Source organism: Chiloscyllium plagiosum, unplaced genomic scaffold, assembly GCF_037043375.1.
Source record: "Chiloscyllium plagiosum isolate Xiang-an unplaced genomic scaffold, Cpla_swu_hap1 HiC_scaffold_26, whole genome shotgun sequence".
NCBI lineage: Eukaryota > Metazoa > Chordata > Chondrichthyes > Orectolobiformes > Hemiscylliidae > Chiloscyllium > Chiloscyllium plagiosum.
This window is the reverse complement of record NW_028270164.1, coordinates 13,113,193-13,136,227: the sequence shown is the minus strand read 5'-3', so window position 1 is coordinate 13,136,227 and position 23,035 is coordinate 13,113,193. Positions and strand designations below refer to the sequence as shown.

The following is a 23,035-nucleotide window of genomic DNA, read 5'->3' as shown; positions in this document are numbered from 1 at the left end:
ACCCTCCGCCCGCCCAACACTTCCCCCCGCCCCCCCGACTACCAGCCAACCCCGCCCCCATCCCTGTCCAACACCTCCCCCCGCCCCCCCAACCCCACCCAACCCCGCACCCTCAGCCCCTGTCCAACAAAGCCCCCGCCCTTTTCTGGGGCAGCCGGACCGTACACCAACAATAAAACTGTTGCTGTTGCAGCTGCTGCAGCTGCCTTTGTGGGGTAAGTCTCCAGATAGTACACACACACACACAGCCACACACATAACTTTTTACTGCAACTTTTTGACAGGTTCCACCTCTGCCCTGTACAGGACAATGTTAGAGAGATTATCTGGGGAATGGGGGTGGTGGGCGCAGTTTAGGGTACACCCATCTGTAGAACTCCAGGGAAAGTGTGAGGAGAGAGAGAGGGCGGGAGGTCAGTCATTTGGTGACAGTGCCTGTTTAATCATTGTAAACAAAAGACGCAATCACTGTTGGAAACACGGCTTTGATGTAATTAGATTAGATTAGATTACTTACAGTGTGGAAACAGGCCCTTCGGCCCAACAAGTCCACACCACCCCGCCGAAGCGTAACCCACCCATACCCCTACATCTACCCCTTACCTAACATTATGGGCAATTTAGCATGGCCAATCCACCTGATGTGCACACCTTTGGACTGTGGGAGGAAACCGGAGCACCCGGAGGAAACCCACGCAGACACAGGGAGAACGTGCAAACTTCACACAGTCAGTCGCCTGAGGCGGGAAATGAACCTGGGTCTCTGGCGCTGTGAGGCAACAGTGCTAACTACTGTGCCACCGTGCCGCCCACCAATGTTTCTATTAGGACCTCAAGATCTCCTTCTGATAATCCAATTTTCGGATAATTGGTATTCAGATAATCGAGGTTCCTCTGTAGTCTTAAGAATGTCATTTACGTAGTTGCTAACGCTTGGAATGATGGTGATAAAGCAACATTAACAACTGCTTGGCACAGACTCTGGCCTACAATGATGTTTCTTGTAAATGAACCTGCAGATGAAGAGCTTGAAGGATTTCATGTCACTGAAGAGAAAAAGATGATAGCAAGCCTTGTTACTTACACACAAAATTTATCAGACGAAAGTGTAAATAAATTACATGAAGTTGACATCAAAGAAATGCTGACCATTGACAATGATATGCCTGACGTGCATTCCTAGAGTGATGGGAACATTACTGAAATATGGGTTCCTGTACAGGTAAGTGTGAGGATAGTAGTGATGATGACGACGACGATGATGAGTTAGTGAACACGGTTGAAAAAGTCCCCATTGATGATATGGTGACAATGTGTGATCAGTTAAATGCTGGCCTTGAACAACGTGCATTTATCAGAGAGCAAGAGATTATGGCAATTTACTCAATTAAAGAGAGATTGTTTGGAAAGGAACCCATGTTAATGAGACAGATGACACTTGAAGAAGCCTTTTAAACTGCCGCCTGCCATAGTACTGAAGCTATGTATGTTTAAGTTTTACCGAACATGTTTATTGGAATGATTTTTGTGGAAATAAAACTTTGTTGAATATTTATAGTCGATGTATTTCATGAATATGTATATAATACTCTATAAATAAGCTTTGTGCATTTATGTTTTCCAGAATGTTTTTCTTCGAATGTCTTTTCTGGAAATAAAATGTCGTTGAACATTTATGGTCAATGTATTTCATTTATTGGTACACTACTCTATAAATAAAGTGTGATAGCATTTCTAGTCTTTATTTATCCCGCTTAGTGTCAGTATTCATATGTTTTTGCTGCAGTACAGTATTTATTTTTGATTACGAGTTGCTGCCCTGCACATAATTCCGATTTCTGCAAAGCAGCTGGTCCCGAGCATTTCAGATAAAGGGATATGTACCTGTACTGAGACACAGTGAAAAGTGTTGTTTTGTGTGCTGTGCAGGCGGATTGTACCATAAGTGCATCATGGGAGCAGAACACAGTGCAGAATACTGTTACAGCCATAGAGAAGGTGCAGAAAGAGAGAGGTCAACACTAGCATGTGAGAGGTCAGTGCAAAAATCTAATAACAGCGAGAAAGAAGCTGTTCTTGAAAGTACTTGAAATACATGCATTCAATCTTTTATAACTTTTGCCTGATGGAAGACAGTGCAAGAGAGTAGAACCGGGTTTGGGAGGTGTGAGAAACGAAAGCCCACTCACATCAATAATTTCAGTCCGAGACCAAATTTCTGAATCAGCCGTTTATTTGTACACCTATAGGTGGGTGCTTTGTCTAATTGCCAGGTAAGGCAATGACAAAATGCACAGTATATCCCAAAAAACCCTTGCAATTTATACAGTTTCTTTTCCCATATGTTTTCCTTATTCCATTGTTTGTTCCCTGCTTCACTTACGTCACTCATTTCCTTAAGACTGATCCCACAACTTCTGTTTATCCTGTCTTGTCCGTGACAAACTCTTATCTCTGACTCCCATGAGGGTGTTTGACGTCAGTCTATTGTAGATTATTGATTAGGCATATCTTTTCTTCTATCAGCATCTATTTCCATCCAGAGGCTTCCCTGAGACAGCAGGAAGTATAGATGGAGTCAATGGATGGAAGGCTAGTTTGTGTGATGGACTGGGCTATGGTCATGACTCTCTGTAGTTTCTTATAGTTTTGGACAGAGCATTGCCACACCACACTGTGATGCATCTGGATAGGATGTTTTCTAAGGTACTTTCTATTTCAATCTCTGTCCTTCCCTCAGGACCCAAACCACAGCTGGTGACAACGGTCTCTGCACAGTGTGACATCCTCTTTAACCACAAAGGGATGTCCTGAGTCACTTCCTCTTGCCTCGGTTGTTGCCATGGTTCAAGTGACCACACATACCAGCTGTGCTTTGTTCTACAAGGCAGCAGAATGAGGGGAGGTTTGCTTTCAACTATATTATCCCTCTAATACAGGGACTAATATTGGTAATATAATTACAGCACGATCTGCCTGTAGGGAACGCAAAACAACACTTGACACATGTACCGAGCTACAGTGAAAATGACAATAAATAAATCAAAATATATGAAATGAAATAAATCAGATAAATAAAGCCTGAAATCAGCAGGGAAAATAGCTATCACAGGATGTATAAAGTATTTTGCTCACTGTGAGAGCTTGTAGCTACCATGGATTGCTCTCAGCTAGTTTATGTCTGGAGTTGGAAATGTAGGCCTCAGAAGGGGTGTGTTCTCCTTCATGGCATGCAATGCTTTGATGTTGAATTAATTTTCTCAGAGCGGCCCTGGCATCTTCGGGTTGTAAATTGATATCTTGTTCCATTGAAATTTTTACTGAGCTGTAAGGTACACAGAAAGGTGCCTTGGGGCAGCTCTTTCTGGATTGTTTTTCACTTAATCTTATCCTTCTGAACCTCCTCAGAACCCCCTCCACAATCTTTCTCACATTCCACTGTCACCCTCATAACAGTTTTTGCTCTAACTGCTCCAGTTTTGGTGATCAAACTCACTATCAATAATTCTGTAGCATTTGCCAATCCTATTCTAGCTTCTGGTTTCACTTAGGGGCCATTCCACATGTATTTACCCAGATGTTGAAGACTACTGCAGTCAATGAGGTGTTGATAGAGCCACAGTCAACTCAGCCCCAGAACATCTCTGGAGGAGTTCTTCAAGGTTAGAGTCTTAGGCCTAATCACTTATAGTTACATCATCAATGACCAATAAAGGAAAGCGTACCAAACATCTTCTTCACTATCCTATCTACCTGTGACTCCACTTTCAAGAAGCTATGAACCTGCACTCCAAGGACTCTTTGTTCAGCAACACTCCCTAGAACCTTATCATTAAGTGTATCAGTCCTGCTCTGATTTGCTTTTCCAAAATGCAACATTTCGCATTTATCTAAATTAAACTCCATCTGTCAGTCTTCAGCCCATTGGCCCATCTGACCAAGATCCTATTGTAACCTGAGGTAATCTTCTTCGCTGTCCACTACACCTCCAATTTTGGTGTCATCTGCAAACATACGAACTAAACCTCCTATGTTAACATCCAAATCATTTATATATGCCATGTCTAACCTACTAACCACTCTACCTTATATTAAAAATATCTCAGAAGTGACAGCCAGACTTTTCTGACACTTTAGATTCATGATAACCCATAAACTGACAACAATGCTCAGACAACAACTCACCATAACAAAAGACCCTATACCCATCATATGCAAGACTAACGTAACTTATAAGATTCCATGCAAAGACTGCATGAAACACTACATAGGACAAACAGGCAGACACTTAGCAATCCGTACCCACGATATCCAACTAGCCACAAAGCGACAGGACAAGCTGACCCAAGTAGCTACTTGTCATACACAGATGGCAAGGACCACAAATTCGACTGGGACAAAACAATGATCATAGAACACACCAAACAGAGGACAGCCAAATAATTTCTAGAAACATGGCACCCATCCACGGACTCCATCAATAAACACATAGACCCAGACCCAACATACCGGCCACTACAACAAACACCCAGAATTGGCAACTGGAAGCAGCAGGAATTGAACCGTTTATCCCTTCTTCGGTTCTGGGCGAGCCAAAGTGTTAATCCTGTTATCACTCCATAGATTTCCATATACTAGAAACTGACTCATTCAGAATTCAGATGGAGTCATGACCCTGATTCTGAATTAAGGAGGACTTTAACATGTTTGAATGTCACAGTTTAATTTTTGACAGAGGAGAAACTGTTTCTTCATCATTGATTTCAATGGGAAACAATAGGGTGGTCAGAAAAGTAGAGAAGTGCCTTTTTCCTGAGCAGCAGTACATATATCCTTACATACTCTTGACATTGACAATGACCACTTGCATTATTTGCTAGAGAAGATAACTGTCAGCAGCAGGTAAACAAAAATTCACCTTCAAACTGCATTTGCATAGTGTGGAAAGAGATCAATTGGTTGCACTCTGATTTCTGATTTCAGTGGGCTGTGAATTCAAATGCCATTTCAAAGATTCCAGTTCATATTGATACCCCTGCCTAGCCCTGATATAGTGCTGTGCTGCTGGAGGGACTGTTGGGATGTTATACTACAGCTGAAACTTTATTGCTGGAACAGCACAGCAGGTCAGGCAGCATCTAGGGAACAGAAGATTCGACGTTTCGGGCACATGCCCTTCTTCCTGAAGAAGGGCATGTGCCCGAAACATCGAATCTTCTGTTCCCTAGATGCTGCCTGACCTGCTGTGCTGTTCCAGCAATAAAGTTTCAGCTTTGATCTCCAGCGTCTGCAGACCTCACTTTCTCCATGTTATACTACAGACCCTGACATCCCTCAGCTGGTACAATTCAAGGAAGAGCAGGAAAATCCTCTCAATATCTCATAAACTTCAACCCTCGGCTAACACAATGGTAAGCAGATTATCTGGTGGTAATATATGTGTGAATTTCTCGTGTGCACAAATTAGTTTCTGTTTCCCTACATTCCAACCATGTATACAATAAAGAGAAGTACTTTTTAGGTTGTGCAGTACTGTAGGTTGTGCTGAGTTTTATGAAAGGTGCAGAATCAATACAATTTATTTTGATATTTTGAAACAAATGAATGACCTAAATCGCATTTGAAGCACTTCTCTGCACTTTCAATGGATGTGGGGGGTCTTGGAAACTAGCAACATGGAACATTATTATTCAATGACAGAAATTACTAACGGGATTTGCAGAGTGCACTACTGATGGGTAAGGTTTCCCATCAAGAACAAAATACCCATCCCAAAGACAGGAAATTAATATTGCCAATATTAGTAAGTTACAGTTCAATGTGCTCAAGCGATTATTATAAGAGCAACACTACATAAAAGGGGGAACTCATAATATTGACAATTTGTTGACTATAGAGTTATAGTGAATGGTGGTATGACTTTTGACCCTTCAGCAGCAGGAGAGTCCACTAGGATCTGAGCAAGTCCCCTGGAGAGGAGGATCTAGGTTGCAGTCGGGGACATGCTATCGGTCCTGAGAGAGATGGGTGGGACTCTGGGATGTGTTATAATAGGTGGTTCTGAGAGGTTTTAAAAAGATGTACCTACATCTTTTTGCTGGTCCCATTTGGCAAGATTATGCACATAACATCTTTGGCAGGATATCGAATCTTGAGTAAACAGTAGGTAGGTAACCAAAATGCCTCTTTAGCAGGTTAAGTTAGGAATTGTAAATTCTCTCATACATAGATTTCTGTAGTGTTGAACTTAGATTAGATTCCCTGCAGTATGGAAACAGGCCCTTCGGCCCAACAAGTCCACACCGACCCTCCGAAGAGTAACCCACCCAGGCCCATTTCCCTCTGACTAATGCACCTAACACTACGGGCAATTTAGCATGGCCAATTCACCTGACCTGCAATCTTTGGACTTATGGGAGGAAACCAGAGCATCCGGAGGAAACCCACGCAGACATGGGGAGAATGTGTAAACTCCACACAGACAGTCACCCGAGGCTGGAATCAAACTTGGGACCCTGGTGCAGTGAGGCAGCAGTGCTAACTACTGAGCTACCATGCCACCGAGAGCTAAAGTGCAGAGTTTAACTCTTGCTCACATAGAACCTTCAAAGTCCTTAAAGGAACAGCTGCTGGTCTCCATGTACCCATCTGCCAAAGGAAATTTACCTGGGAAGCTGTTTGGCTGTCCTGAGTTTGTGGAATGTTTTGCATCAATGCACATTATTTATTATATTTTAAACAAATGTTTGATTGAAGTATATTGAAGGCAATGATCTGAATGCTCACTCAAGGAGGCCACCCCTCTTCTGCCTGCAATTAGACTCACTAAAATAAAATATTCAGTAAATCCACTGCTAGTGAGTGAGGTTTCCTGCCAATGTCTGAAAAAAACAGTGAACCCACTCTTAGATGCATGATATGAGCATTTTCAATATTGCCGGGTGACAGGTTAATGTTAGATTAAATTGCTTACAGTGTGAAAACAGGCCCTTTGGCCCAACAAATCCACACCACCCCTCCGAAGAGCAACCCACTAAGACCCATTTACCCCTTCACCTAATACTACGGGCAATTTAGCATAGCCAATTCACCTAACCTGCACATCTTTGGACTATGGGAGGAAACCAGAGCACCCGCAGGCGGGATTTGAACCCAGGTCTCGGGCACTGTAAGGTAGCAGTGCTAACCACTGTGCCACCGTGCCACCCACAAATATATGCAATGTAACACTCACATATTTAAACAACAGGAAATGTATGTTTATGTAGAAACTCTCAGCAAAATTCAGTGCATGTCCACTCATGTCCACACAAAGAAACAGCAGTAATTTTTGGGAGAATTTTCCTGTGATTCAAGGTAAAACTGACCATCTCTTACCATCGTGGATATCACTCCAGGACAGAACAGTGGCTGCTGTCCTCCATTGTACAGTGGGGGCAGTGACCAGATCTGTGGCTGGAACTTTCCTTTCTGTTTAAACATGCCAAGAAAGGGGATCAAGGTTTCCATAAAGATTCGTAGCTTGGGTGCTGCAACTATAACAAGAAAGGGGATCTCAGGATTATTGTCCATGTTAAGCCCTTTAAATGCTTTTGTATTAACTGAGTATCATCAATGTTCAGACAGAGGAAAGACAAAAATTACAAGTGAAAATTAAGTTCCTGCTACATTTTTCTTTGTTACTAAACGGGGGGACCTTATACTAAAATTAATTCATCCAAATCCATTATCCTAACAAAGAACTGTGTGTTCTCTATTTGAGAAAGAGCTCTCTTGGTTGACTACAAATGGTAGACGATGAATCTAATTATTTTCCTTCTGTCTCTATAGGATCTGAATACACTTGTGAAGTTGTCATTGTTATCCATGCCAGGTAGGAGAAACATATTCCCAGACAGTTTCTGAAATGGTGAAAGTCTGAGAAATGCTGAATTATTAAGGGCCTTGGGTGGCCTTGTTCATGAATCTCTGAAGGTTAACTTGCAGGTACAGCAAAAAATTGTGAAAGAAAATGGTAAGTTGTCATTTATTGCAAGATCCCTTTCATATCTCTCTCATTCTGGGCTCTACTCACCTCTTCCCTTCTCCCCTTTCCCCCTCCATTTTCCATATCCATTTTTAGGAAAAATAAGTCACTTTTTCCGAGCTGCTAAGGGTTCTGATGAAGAGTTTGACTTGAAATGTCCATTCTACTTTCTTCCAACAGATGTTGCCAGACCTGCTGAGTTTCTGCAGCAATTAATGTTTTAGGTTCAGATCTCCTGCAACTGCCATTAATTGCTTTACTTTATTATCAGAGGAATTGAGTATAGAAGTAAAGATGTCTTCTTGCAATCATGGAGATCCTTGGTGAGACCATGGCTGGAGTATTGTGTGTAGTATGGGTAACCTTCCCCAAATATACTTGCCAGAGGGGGAATGCAACAAAAGGATGGACTGATTATCCAATGAAGAAAGAGTAAATAAATCAGGAATATAATCTCTGGAGTTTCAAAGAATCTCATTCAGTCACACAAAATACTTCCAGGGCTCCACAGGGTAGATATAGGATGATGTTTCCAAAGGTCAGGAGGTCAAGAACAAAGGGAAACAATCTCAGAATAAAAGGCAGGCCATTTAGGACAGGGATAAGGAGGAATATTTTCACTCAATCTTTGATATTCACTAACTAAGTGATGCTGATGTTTCTGTTAGCATTGCATTCAACTCTTAATAAATGAAGAGATAAATTAGAAAGGTTTATTATACATTAGTAATTCCTGATTTAAGACTATAATTTATCAGGATGGGGAAATTGGGGCTGGGTTTCAACAATGTTGTTAGCTTCCTTACAAAGCTGCTATTTTTGCTTATAGGAATTCAAAATAAAGAATTCAGTATTTTCTGTTTGCCACCTCCCAGAGGCTTTCATTCTCCATGTTAGCTCCTTCACCATTCATCGAATCCCATGGAGCTGTAGTTGTCATATTTCAGAAATTATTCATCCTGTTCATTCCGGAATATCATTGACAGGTATGTTACATGCTCTGTCATCTTCTCCTCCTCTGTTCTCTCATGTTAAATATTATTCCCAAACTGGGAAGGTGGAAGGCTGTCTGGTTCCAGCTGGTTAAGCCTTGCCTGTTAGAAGGTGCAGGAGCAGTGTGCGATGATGATATTCTGAGTTCCTCCCTGACTGAAGAGACATCTCAGCCATTGGAATATTACACCAGAATGCAGTCCCTCCCACAAATATCGATCCATGTCTAATAATCCTCATGTATAACATTGTACTGAGCATTACAGGATGCACTACAGAAATGTGTTTCATTAGATCGTCATCAAATGATCATGATAAATTAAACCGCTATTTAGTTTTCCTGCTTAAGTCCCTTATTGTGCTATTTTCCTTGGCTTTAATATTCTAAGATTATAATGCAAATTGTGAATAATTGTTTAAAACATGAAGTAATCTTGTTTCCATAAGTAATTTTGTGTGTCTTCACTGTTGCCCTGTTAAGTTGCCTGGAATTTGATGCAATGGGTGCTCTTCATTCTCATGGTGTTTACAGCTGTTTCTGATACAACATATACTCGAAAATCTAAGATGAGGATTGTGTATTTTATAAGAACCATTTTGAGCACTTTGTAAACACTCCATTAATTACATCCCACTCCATAGATATCTGGACCAGGGAACAAAGTCTCAGAACAGGGTCTCACCCCCTCCACACAGAGGGGGTGAGACTTTGAATTCACTACCCCAGAGGGCTGTGGAAGCAGACTACTGAATATGTTTAAGACAGAGAAGCTAGACTTCCAGTTTCTGAAATTTTCTAATGAAATAAAGGGATATGGGGATAATGCAGTGATATGATTTTACAGCAGCTGATTAGCCATGGTGAAGGGCTATGGGGATAGTGCAGTGATATAATGTTGTAGTAGCTGAATAGCCATGGTGAAGGGGTATGGGGATAGAGCGGTGATATAATGTTGCAGGAGCTGATTAGCCATGGTGAAGGGGTATGGGGATAGAGCGGTGATATAATGTTGCAGCAACTGATTAGCCATGGTGAAGGGGTATGGGGACAGTGCGGTGATATAATGTTGCAGCAGCTGATTAGCCATAATTTAGTTGCATGAGGCCAGAGTGACATTTTCCAGGGCACATTTTCTATGTTTCTCAGACCGTGTTTTAAACACATTCATCACAGATATTTTAAACAATATGTATCACTTTATTTTGTCCGGATGAAACAATTCTTTTTGCAGAGAGTATGAGTAATTTTAAAATGTGTGCAATTTAGATAAAATAAAATGGATTACTTTTGGGCAGCGTCAGGATTCTTGATCCTAACTTACATCCATCCAGATGTGATCGGTACCCTTAGTCCAGAATAACTCTCAATCAATGCAAGTTTCACTTTATCATTGAATGGACCATTCACAAAACGTCTATTGTCCCTGTCTTGACATCAGGACGTCGAAAGCTTTTGAAATTCATTCAGCCTTTTCTCAGTTCTGTAGTTGCACCATTCAGATATAATTGGTAGACAATCCAGAATAATTTTGACAAATAAAGAATGTTTTCCAATATCACTGAATGTTCTTGTAACAAAATGTATACATCTGTTTTTCAGACTTCAATATGTCCCAAGTTTTTTTTTAATTTTGTAGGTTTATTTGCCATGTCACTTTCATTATCCGGGCAAAAATGACAGAGAATGTGTATGTTGTTGTGCCTCAAGATCAGCAAAGTAGCTGAATACCCAGACAATATGTTTAGACCATTAGCAAAGTCCTTTACTCTTCTTCTGATATTGCCCTGGCATTTTTTGTATACCCCAGAACAAACAGATGGAACTTTCAGCTAATTCTTCACCTGACCATAGAAGGTTAGCTCTGTACAATGTTGGAGTACCAGTCAGAGTGAATGGACCAATCTGTGGGAGATGGAGCTCATTCTGGGCAGGTGTCAGTTCTTCCACATTGAATCTGAGAAAGACAAATCAGATCACATCTCATTCATGAGATGACATGAAGGAATAATGAACCTAACCATGTCCATAAATCATAAAAAGTTGCAGATGCAGAAACTAATGGAGAAAGCTGTGAGGAAGTGATGTCTCAGTTGTGTAGAACCTCCCAGAAATTCAGTTTTAGCAGCAAAACCCAAAAAAGAAATACTTATCTTGGAAAGGATACAACAATTTCTAAAGTTCTGTTTAATGGGGACATTGTTGACAGTTGAAATGATGAAGCGAATGTTGATCTTTATTTCAAGAATGGAATTCAAACATGTAGAGGTTGTATAGAGTCTTGGTGAAACCCTTTTAGGGATGAGATCAGAGTATCGGGGAAGATTATAAAGGGACATGGGCCAGTGATTGGAAAATAAAGTTGAGCTGAAGGTCAGTCCAATATAATCCAATTGATTGGTGCAATAGGTTGGAGGAGTTGAATGAGCTGCTCCTGTGGTCTCTTTCTGTTGAAGCTCCACAATACAGAACCCTCTCATCTTTTAGTCCAGTTATAAAACAGTCAATACAAGAAAAAGACAGAATAGGGAAAGGGGAAAAAGACACATCCAGGGAGACATGATTTTGGTCAAGAATACTGGAAGACTTCAAATTCTCCAGATTGCAGCAAGAGTCTCCAACCTGATGCTTTTATTTTGCTGAAAATATCAACTGGGTACACTTATAGAAAACGTATTTGATAAAGCAGTAATTTCAATATATTTCTGCTCCCATTGTTCATATCAAATGCAGTGAGACATTAACTACTTGTGATAAAGTGGCATTCAAATACCATACATTTTTATCACATATGTAAAGGGTGATGCAGAGGAAGTCATGTGATCTAGACACAGGTACAGTTCGTCTCAAGCTTCATCTCAAATTATTTCCATTTCCAGAATTTTGAATATAGACGACATGTAAAATAAGGCATTTCTCCCCATCTCAAAGAACTCTGCGACTTTTTATTTCCCCAGTTACAGACTGAACAAATATGAACAAGGTGGGAAAATGAAGATTTCTGCTACTTCAACATGGGCTGGAATTTTGCAATCTGATCAAATAATAATCATTTATCTTATTTTGAACATTTCTTAATTCTATATAATGAAAGAGATTTGTCGTTAAATGATTTTGGTGATTAAATTAAAGGAGCAAGAACCAAAAACTGAACCTCCAGGTTTTATATTGACAGCTGATTAATACTTCTCTGTCTGCCAATGTGACATGCACAATTAAACTTCTCGTTTCTTTTTTTTAGCTCTAATGTGTCCCAGTGGAACACTGATTTTATAAGAAAGGAGCAATTTGAATGATTCATTCACTGGAAATCAGTGACACCAATGAAATGTTTTATTTTTACATGGGATAGATCAATGTAAATTTTTAACAGAAGAATGGGGACACTCCTGTATAAATAGGAAAGTGGGTGGAATTTTTCTCATCCTGGAACAATTTGGTAAACAGTGAAAAGTTGGAATAAGGCAAGAATGAGAAATCAGAATCTCTTGTCAAGAAAAGACTTTCCCATAATTCCTTTAAGATTTAAACGGAAACAATAGAATTTTGCTATTAAGTGGTGACCAACATTTTCAAGCATTGTGTCTCATTCATTGCCTAACTCTATTTCTCTGTCCCTTCCAATTCTCCTCCTCTCCCTCCCACCGAAACTAGACAGTGCAAATCCCCCAACATGCAAATCACAGCAGCTAACTGCCAGCTGCAACTTGCCGATCGATTGTCTAAAACTTCATTGAAGCTTTGATTATGAAAGTTTTGAGTATTTATCGGGGAGGTCTGAGGGAAACCGTTAAGTCAAGACTGGGAAATAGCAAGGACTGCAGATGCTGGAAGTCAGAGTTGATAAAATGTGGAGCTGGAAAAGCACAGCAGGTCAGACAGCATCGGAGAAGCAGGAATGTCGACTTTTGGCTTCTCCAATGCAAGTCAAGCCTAGGGATGGGTTTTATTGGACAGCATTGCTGAGGAAATGATTACAATGAAAAGAGGCAATTTGAGACAAAAGGGATTGAAAGGGAACAAATAGTCAGTACAAGGTTTCTGCTAACCCTAAGTATGGACCTAATGATGTACTTACAGTGAGGGATGTGAACATGTTTAACATGATTCGGTAATATAATCACATGTACTGACTTGAATATGATTGGATAATTTAGTTCATATAGTTATGTGTAGTAACCTGGAAAGCAGATAGTGTTAGTAAGAGTTATGGGTGGGTAAATGTGTAACTGCTTGACTGAAAATTATAATTTGGAGGAAGTGGTGATTGGAAGCATGCTATCTGTAAGCATTGTTTTTATCCTGAAGAAGAATTAGAATCCCTATACTGTGGAAACAGGTCTTTCACCCCAACAAGCCCACACTGACTCTCCGAATAGTAACCCACCCAGATCCAGTGCCCTACCCTACATTTATCCTTGACTGAATGCAGCTAGCCAACACACCCCTGAACATGATGGGCAAATTGGTGTGGCCAATTCATATAACCTTTGGAGTGTGGGAAGGAACCAGAGCAAACCCACACAGACATATGGTGAACATACAAACTCCACACAGTCACCTGAGGTGTGGAATTGAACCCAGGTCCCTGGAACTGTGAGGCAGCAGTGCTAACCACTGTGCCACTCAAGAATTGAGTTAGTCGCCATTTTATGATATGTTCAGCCTAATGCATGACTTAATAAATGTCCAAACAAAGAAACCTGAGTCTTATCTGGTCTAAAGAGGGAAGAAAGCATTAAAATCAGTTCTTCAGTGGGCTGTCCTCAAACATAGTAGGCTCCAGAGGGCTACAGGAGGTGGGGCTTTCCTCAGTCACTATCAGTCTAGTCCCTACATGGGGAGAGTTTAGGGACAACAAGAGCTTTGCAATTCTCAAAGATCTGAGCTCTTCTAGTAATTGAGGGACATAATTACGGGCGGCACGGTGGCACAGTGGTTAGCACTGCTGCCTCACGGCGCCAGAGACCCGGGTTCAATTCCCGCCTCAGGCGACTGACTGTGTGGAGTTTGCACGTTCTCCCCGTGTCTGCGTGGGTTTCCTCCGGGTGCTCCGGTTTCCTCCCACAGTCCAAAGATGTGCAGGGCCAGGTGAATTGGCCATACTAAATTGCCTATAGTGTTAGGTAAGGGGTGAATGTAGGGGTATGGGTGGGTTTCGCTTCGGCGGGTCGGTGTGGACTTGTTGGGCCGAAGGGCCTGTTTCCACACTGTAATCTAATCTAATCTAATAATGGTTGTGTAAAGAGGATGAACAGAAACAGGGGAACATAAAAGGTCATTGTGGACAGAGGAACAGCAACACAAAAGGGAAGAGAAAGGAGCATTGTGCATCATTGACAGACTCTGCAAGTAACATACACAAACACGAGGTTGAAACCTCACATGTTTTTACCCAAAGTTAACCACAGAATGCCTTTGCAACAATGTCTGACACCACTTGCAGAGTGGGGCAGAGTCAGTTACCATATTTTTTTTCCAGTATTGAGCTTCTTGTCAGACAGCATTAATTGTGCAATGAGCAGTATTTTGTACAGCCTTTCTCAGCAAACTACGAGGCTCTAGGAGAATGGACATGTCAGTTGTCAATTGTAGATGATTCAAATGGAATCCCAGAATCCATATAGTGGGAAAGAGGCCATTTGTCCCATCAAATCTGCACTAATCTTCTGAAGAACATCCCACCCAAAACCATCCTACCCCATAACCTCCCATTTCCCATGGTTAATCCATCTAGCCTGCATGTCCCAGGACACTACGGGGCAACTTGTTCAGTCAATCCACCTGACCTGCACACCTTTGGACTCCCTTGAGAAGCTGCCAAATAGAAGGAGCCTTTCCCTCCAGAGATGTGAGAATCAGTGATTCCATACCCCTGCGCACAAGTTGGGTCCCAGACCACAGCACAATTACTGCACATTATGTTCAAACTCAGTGTTGCCCACATTAAAATGTAACACCTTGGCTGCAGTCATCAGCCTGATGTTTCAAGAACCTGTGACCCTTGATGGACCCATAGGAGTTGCTTGTGAGAAATGGGTAATTTGTGTCCATCACAATTCCTTTTGTCCTTAGGGAGTCCCCCACTATTAACCTGGAATTACCATTTACCAGAAAATGAACTGGATATAACTACAATGGCTACAAGAGCAGTTCAGAATTTAGAATTATTGCAGCGAATAACTCACCATCTGTCTCTGCACAGCCTATCCACTCTCTCAATTTATAGCTTTTCAGTTCAAAATGCACCTGCTTCTTCTTGCTCCTAAATGGATTGCCTCTCATTTATCCACATTTTTTTTTGTAAATGCCCTACATTTGTCCACTTCCTCAGCTTGTCCAAATCTCACTGAAGCATCTCTGCAACATTGTCACAGGTCACCCTCCCACTCAGTTTTGTGTTATCTGCAAATTTGGACTAACTGTATTTAGTTCCTACATCCAAATCATTAATATATATTGTGAATAGTTGGGGCCCTAGCATTGATCCTGATGGTAGCCCATTCGTCACTACCTGCCATTCGGAAAGAGACTCATTTATTCCTACTCTTTGTTTCCTGTCTGCCAACCAGTTTTCTATCTATCACAATACTCTGCCTCCAATCCTATGTTCAATTAGGCAGCACACCGTCACCTTCTCAAGAGCAATTAGGAATGGCCAAGAAAATTCCAAAAATTACAATCCAAATTAATTTGAATTGAACCAAATAATTTTAACATTTTATCAAACTAAAATTTAAATCTTGTAAAATAATTTTCATTCCAAAATTATTTGTAAATATGTTTCTGTTTGTAGCACGCTACATGTGAGTGGCTTATTCTAAATGAACACACATTCAGTTTAGGCCCATTTCATTAAATCCTCAAACACGTTCATGGTCAATAAGGAATCTAAATAAGCATCATAGAATCCCTGCAGTGCAGAAAGAGGCCATTCAGCCCATCTCACTATCCCTCTGACCAGCAGTCCACCCAGACTCAGAACCCACTTTGTTTCCATAGTCCCACATGTCACATGGCTAACCCATCTAGCCTGCACATCCCTGGACACTATGCATAATTTAGCATGGCCAATCTACCTTACCTGCACATCTTTAGACTGTGGGAGGAAACTGTAGCACCTGGAGCAAACCTACAAGGAGAACGTGCAAACTACATGTACACAGTCACCCAAGGCTTGAACTGAATCCAAGCCACTGGAGCTGGGAGGTAGCAGTGCTAACCACTGAGCTACTGTGCTGTTTATTTTCAAGAGGCTGAGGTGTGAAAATGATGTTTCCACACTTGTCGCATGTTTTGATGTTCATTGTGGTTTGACACCATAAGAAAAATGTGTGAATATTCTCAAGGGTATGTGTGATAGAAACCTATGAATGTATCATGAGACTAAATGTTAGTTACTTTTGTCTGCACATTGGAGAAGATCTGGCCTGGTATAGGATTTGCTGGAGGGTAATGTTGTGGGTTCTGGTCCACTTGAAGGACATTGTTGGATGTGGATGTGAACAGATGTATTGGGGTTTGGCCTGAGCGGGATGTAGGTTCTGAATCACAAAGAGGACAGGTGAAAGGTGAGAGAAGCTTTATCGATTAATCCACAGGGGAGATTCCAAAGGACCAGAAGAAGAGTTATCAATTAAACTGTGCTGTAAACAGGGGTTAAAGTTCCTACTGCTCTGGACATTTATATGTTCTCCAGGAACTGCGTGATAAATAGTTCAGGAATCCAGGAATATGCCACCAAGTGTTACAGCAGGGACATTACATAATTCTTCCAAAGGCCTTCAAAGAGCAAAATAGTATGTGCCAATCCAAAATGATCCCTTTAACCCAAACAAACTGGAGAAACCCCTTCCTGTAAACATTCAATGTCTTGCCTTCATCCACTTTCTGTCATAGAGAATTGTATCAGCTCACCACTCTCTGGGTGAACAAATATCCCCACATCTCATCTCATCATCCTCCCCTGACCCAACCACCAATCCCCCAGATTTAACCTAGGCTGACCAGACATTTGGGATTAGCCTCCGATGTCACTGGCAAAACCCCAAAGCTTGTGGGGAAAAGGAGTGTGGATGGATGGGTGCAGCTCCAACAACTCTCAAGAACCTCACACCATCCAGGACAAAGTAACCTGCCTGATTGGCACCACATCTACAAGCATCCACTCCCTCCACCACCAGTGCTCATTAACAGCAGTGTGTACTATCTACAAGATGCAATGCAGAAATTCACTAAAGATACTTAGACAGCACCTCCCAAACCCACAACAACTGCCATCTAGATGGACAAGTGCAGCAGGTACTTGGGAATACCACCACCTGCAGGTTCCTCTCCAAGCCACTCACCATCTTGACTTGGAAGTATACCACCATTCCTTCACTGTCATTGGGTCAAAATCCAGGAATTCCCTCCCTACTGGCCACAGGTCAAGTGGACTGCAGCGATTCAAGAAGACAGCTCACCACCACCTTCTCAAGGCAAATAGGCTATCAATGCTGGCCAGCCAGTAACGCCCAAGTCCCATAAATGAATATTAAAAAAAAATGGGATGTCCATCTGAATGAGGGAGGGGATTTGTGGCAGGTCCCACAGTACCTGTATATTGAGTTCTATGTTTTTGTCCATTTAAACCCACCAATCCTCCCATTTTCCGCTCTGTTGGGGTGAATGGATGTACAGTTAAAACTCCCTCTTTGTTGCTGTACTAGGTGGGTTGTCAAAACATGTATTTGAGGTGTGAGCCATCACTTCTTATGAGGATTTTGAGTCAGAAACAGACTCGGACAAAATCTGCTCCTGAGCATTCATTGTTTGAAATGTTACTGCTGGCAATGCTGTCCCTCAGTACTTTTCTGATCATACTTCCAGATCCATTGAAAATCTATAAGAGTTCCAGAAAATCAAAAAAGAGATGAGACCACTCAGCCCATTAGTTGGATTGGGGCTGATCTGCATTTTAATTATGGAGCCACCTAGTTTCCAGAATCCGTCAGAACCTCAATACACATTGCTGCCGAGAATCCAGGTTTTCCCTAGAGCTGTGCCCTTTTGTTAGTGACTAGCGCTGCAGCATTGTAACACGTAATCCCACTGGCCCTTCTCAGTATCCACAGCCAATCCTGCAGAGATTCCCCAGATCTATAACCAACCACCTACCGGTATCATCCTCATTGCGCAACACTTGCTTTCTGACAAATGCTGGAATAAGGTTAGTGTTTTATAGGGATTTTTACTCCATTTTAGATTAGATTCCACAGTATGGAAACAGGCTCTTCGGCCCAACAAGTCCAAAGAGTAACCCACCAGCCCCATTCCCCTACATTTACCCCTGACTAACACACTTAACATTATGAGCAATTTAGCATGGCCATTTCATCTGACCTGCACATCCTTAGATTGTGGGAGAAAACCAGAGCACCTGGAGGAAACCCACGCAGACACAGGGAGAATGTGCAAACTCCACACAGACAAGTCACTCAATGCGGGAATTGAACCTGGGTCCCCGATGCTGTAAGGTAGCAGTGCTAACCACTGAGCCACCGTGCAGTCCCAAAAGCTGCTTTAGGTGAGGAGCTTATTTCAAAGAAAGCACTTTACAGAAATATCCAAAAAGAATGTATACCCATTTTGAAATTTGAAAAATGATGTTAATATCACATACCATCCTGCATGGAACTGTATCCGTGTTCCTTCACTGTCGCCAAGTCAAAATCCTGGAACACTGAATACTACTTAATTTTAGACCAATGTAAAATCCAAGGTACAAAGGAATCAATGTGCTCTAATGCATGAGTCACATAATGTTGGAATGAAGGTACCAAAATGTGATTAAGAAGCCCAAGAAAATCCTATCCTCCTTTACAAGATGAATTAATAATAAAAGTGAGGACATTATGGTTCAGTGATAGAGGGCATTGGGGAGAGTAAATCTTAAAAATTATGTTTAATCTTCTGGGTGAGTCCCTGAGGGGTCTCTGTTTTAAAATTAGGGATCAGCTTTTAAATACAGCAATAGGAATAATTAATTTCTTCAGAGAACTGTTAGCCGCAGAAAGTAGTAGAGGTGGATAGATATTTGTGGGACAAGAATCAAAGGTTATCAGAATAAATGAGAATGTGAGATTTGGAACACAAACATATCAGGTATGATGTTTTGAATGGCAGAGAAGATTTCAAGAGCTGAATGGCCCATTTCTTCTTTATAGTTCCAGATTGTACTTCCTAATTCATAAGGTCATATATTTGTCATTGATATTTTACAGTGTTTACTCCTAGTGGAGGAGTAAAACTTATTAAGTTATATATATTTGTATTAAGAACTTAATTCTTGTTCAATTTCTGAAAAGTTGTCTCCTCAGCTTTACCATATCTGTGGACAAACAAGAAAGTAACAGGAATTGTGGAAAGATCAATCTCAATAAATTGTCGATACAACTCATTGTTCAAGCCCAACATGAAATATTGGTGTCATGGTTGGACTGTCCATTGCTCATATTTGATGAGAACAACTGATCCAGGTGGACAGCGAGGAAGAATATCAATCAAGGATTACAAGGCACAAGGAGTATTTGTTGTGACAATGGAGGATGTTCACAGGGAAGATGCAGGATGGTACAGCTGGGTATTGCTCAAACACTTGAAGATGAATTACATGCTGTGAAGCTTGAAGTATCTTATGGCATGGTTCTCATTGATGTTCTTTATTAATCTCTACTGAAATGTCTGATCAATGTTTTATCTTAGAGGAACCAGGAAAGCTCCAATATCCCAAGGTGTCCCAGCAATGCTGATACTTGTTGGAAGGAACATAGGAACAGGAGGAGGCCATTTAGCTTGTTGAACCTGCCCCACACTTTACTATGATCATGGCTGATTGAACATTGTAATACTGTTAAGCCACACTATCCTCTTAACTTTTCATACCATTAATCACCAAATACTTATCAGCTTCTACTTTAAATTTGCAACAAAAAGTCTGGTGAAACTATGATGCACTCCTTTGGCAATAATATCTTTCATGAGCTAAGGTGATCAAAACTGCGCAAAATTCTTAAAGTGTAGTCTAACTAACATCCTACACAACAACTGAAACAAGAATTCTGAATTCCAGTGCTCAAATCCTCTTGTAATAAATGTTAACATTTCATTATTCTTCCTAGTAACTTGCTGCACCTGCATGTTAGCCTTCAGTATCTTATTGGCAAGGGGATCCAAGTCTCTTTTCACATTTATACTTTCGAACATCTCACCATTTAAAAATACTCTGCACATCTGTTCTTTCTATCAAAATGGGTAACCTGACACTTGCCCATAATATATATCAGTGGCCAAAGTCTTTCTCTATCATTAAGCCTGTCCAACTCCTTCTGAAGTTGTTTTGTATCTTTCTCACAACACATAATCCTCCTTTGCTTGTATCAATTGCAAATTTGAAAAGATTATACTTAGTCCCCATGTCCAAATCATTTATATATTGAAAAAAGCTGGGGCATAAGTCCTGACCCTTGCAGTACCCCATTAGTCACAACCTGCCAATGTGAGAATGCCCCATTTATTCTTACACTCTATTTTCTATCTGTTCACTAATCATCAATCCATGCCATTGCAGTGCTTCCTGTACCGTGTACTTCAACTTCACAAATTAACCTTCTGTGGGGTCCTTATTAAAAGCCTTCTCAAAAACCAAATGCTCTCCATTCATTAACTTTCCATTAACAATTTTGTGAGTAACATCCTGAAAAAGCTCCAAAAAGTTGGTAAAACACAATTGTTCATTTATAAATCCATGCTGACGACACATAATCAAATTATTTTTCTCTGAGTGCATTCATCATGTCCTTTATGATGAAGTCCAGCATTTTCCTTATTATTGATGTAAGATTGATACATCAGTAGTTCCCTATTCTTTCCCTTTCTCTTCCCATAAATAGTGGGGTAACAGCTGCAAGCTTTCAGTCTGTAGGAATCATCCTAGAATATCTGAACTTCTGGAAGATAATCACCAATGCATTATCAATCTCTACTGACACCTCTGTCAACACATGGGAAAGCAGACAATCAGGTGTTGGGGATTTATCAACTTCCATTAATTTCTCCAGCACAACCTTCCTACCAATGCTAATTTCCTTCACCTCCTTATTCTCCCTTGCCATTTGGATCTCTAAATCAGACATAATACTCATAGTTTCCTCAACTATAAAAGTCACAATTAATCCATTCAGTTTATCTGCCATTTCTCCATTTCCTCAAATAAATTCTCTTAAATCTGCTTTTAATGGATCCTCATTTGACTTTGCCAATTTTTTTTACATACCTGCAGAAGCTGTTAATTTCATTTCATTAAAAATGACATAACACCAGGTTATAGTCCAACAGGTTTATTTGGAAGCATTAGCTTTCAGAGCGCAGCTCCTTCATCAGATGTTTCCAATATCAGTTCAAATAAGCCTGTTGGACTATAACCTGGTGTTGTGTGATTTTTAACTTTGTACACCCCGTCCAACACCAGCACCTTTTAATTTTAATTTTAATTTTATGTTTTCTTTGTTATGTGGCATTTCTATTCTGTTCTATCCTTTTCAATTCCAATGTCCTCCTTTGCCATGTGCTTTAAACAAGTTCCAATCCTCGGATTACTTATGATTTTGGTTTCTATATAAGCCAATTATTTTAATCTTATAAGCCCTTAATTTCCTTTTATCAGCTATGGTTGAATTATCTTTTTTGAGTGGAGTATTCTGTTGCTGCAAGCCATGAATTAGATCTTTAAAGACTCTCCATTGTTTACATACTATCCTGACTTTTAATGTACTTTCCCAGTCCAGCTCAGCCAATTTGTGCCTCTCTCTTTCATATGCATCCTAATTCATCCTTGCTTCAGATTTAAATGCCTCACTTCCAGACATACTGTATAATTCTGTCATATTCTGATCTTTCATCCCTAAAGGTCCTTTTACAATAAGGTCATTAATCAGCTCTTTTTCATGACATTACAGTACATCCAAAATAACCTGTTCTCTCCTCAGCTCTTCAACATGCTGCTCCACAAAATATAACATGGCCACAGCAATTTGCAGTAGCACATGTTCTGTTAGCAACAGGGTAGTTCTCAGAATTTCTGGAAGACAGCCGATTGTGGCGATGTACATTTTAGAGACATACAGTACAACAGAACGCAGAGAGGACTTTTGCCCCTTAACTTCAGTGCTGCTCGACAAATACCTATCTATCGAGATCCCAGGTTTCAGCACCTCGCCCGTAACTTTGTACGATTTGGCATTTAAAGTGATCACCTAAAAATATTCTAAAGTGTTATGCAGTATCACAGTCTGTGTGTGAAGAAATCCCATGGGAAGATGAGTTATCAATTACAGTCCGTTAATCTCTCAATTAATGCAATATTAAGAAGATATTGAAATGCAGCTGCAGAGATTCCAACATGACAAGAACTGGATGAAAGACAGAAATGTTGAAATTTGCATAGTGTTTGTTGTTTGGATCCTCAGTCAGTACCTAATCATTTGCTTTTTCCCACAGAACCTGTGTCTTTTCCTGTAATTAGATTTTTATCACCATCAAATATCTGATGTTTTGAGAACTCAGTTTCTATCTCCCGGGAATCTGTCTGAGGATCCCTTCCCATTCAGTACTTATGGTATGGAAAGACTCCATCCGAAGAATACGGATTTCTGAGAATAATAAACTGGATCTACATTGTCAATTATCCAAATGGCAATATCAGCCTCAAATACCCAGGTGAAAAAATCCAGTGAAATGGTTGAAGTATCAGTCATCCACAGATCAGAGAGGAACTGCAGTTATGTGGTACAGATTGGAAACAGTGAGAAATATTACTTTCAGCTGTAATTGTGTTGTTTTACAATTAATATCTGCATTGATCAGATACAATGTATCCTATTTCTAGTGGATACCTTTCTCCCAGATCAAATGAGTTTATGCTGTAAAAAGAGTCAATTTAACTGGGCTTTCTTAAACAAACCAAGAATAGGCTCGTG

General features: G+C 40.7%; 1 pseudogene; it reads left to right on the top strand.

Moving 5' to 3' along the window:
* Positions 1 to 1,952: 1,952 nt before the first annotated feature.
* On the top strand, positions 1,953 to 22,886 carry LOC148145082 (CMRF35-like molecule 1; annotated as a pseudogene).
* The last annotated feature ends 149 nt before the right edge of the window (positions 22,887 to 23,035 follow it).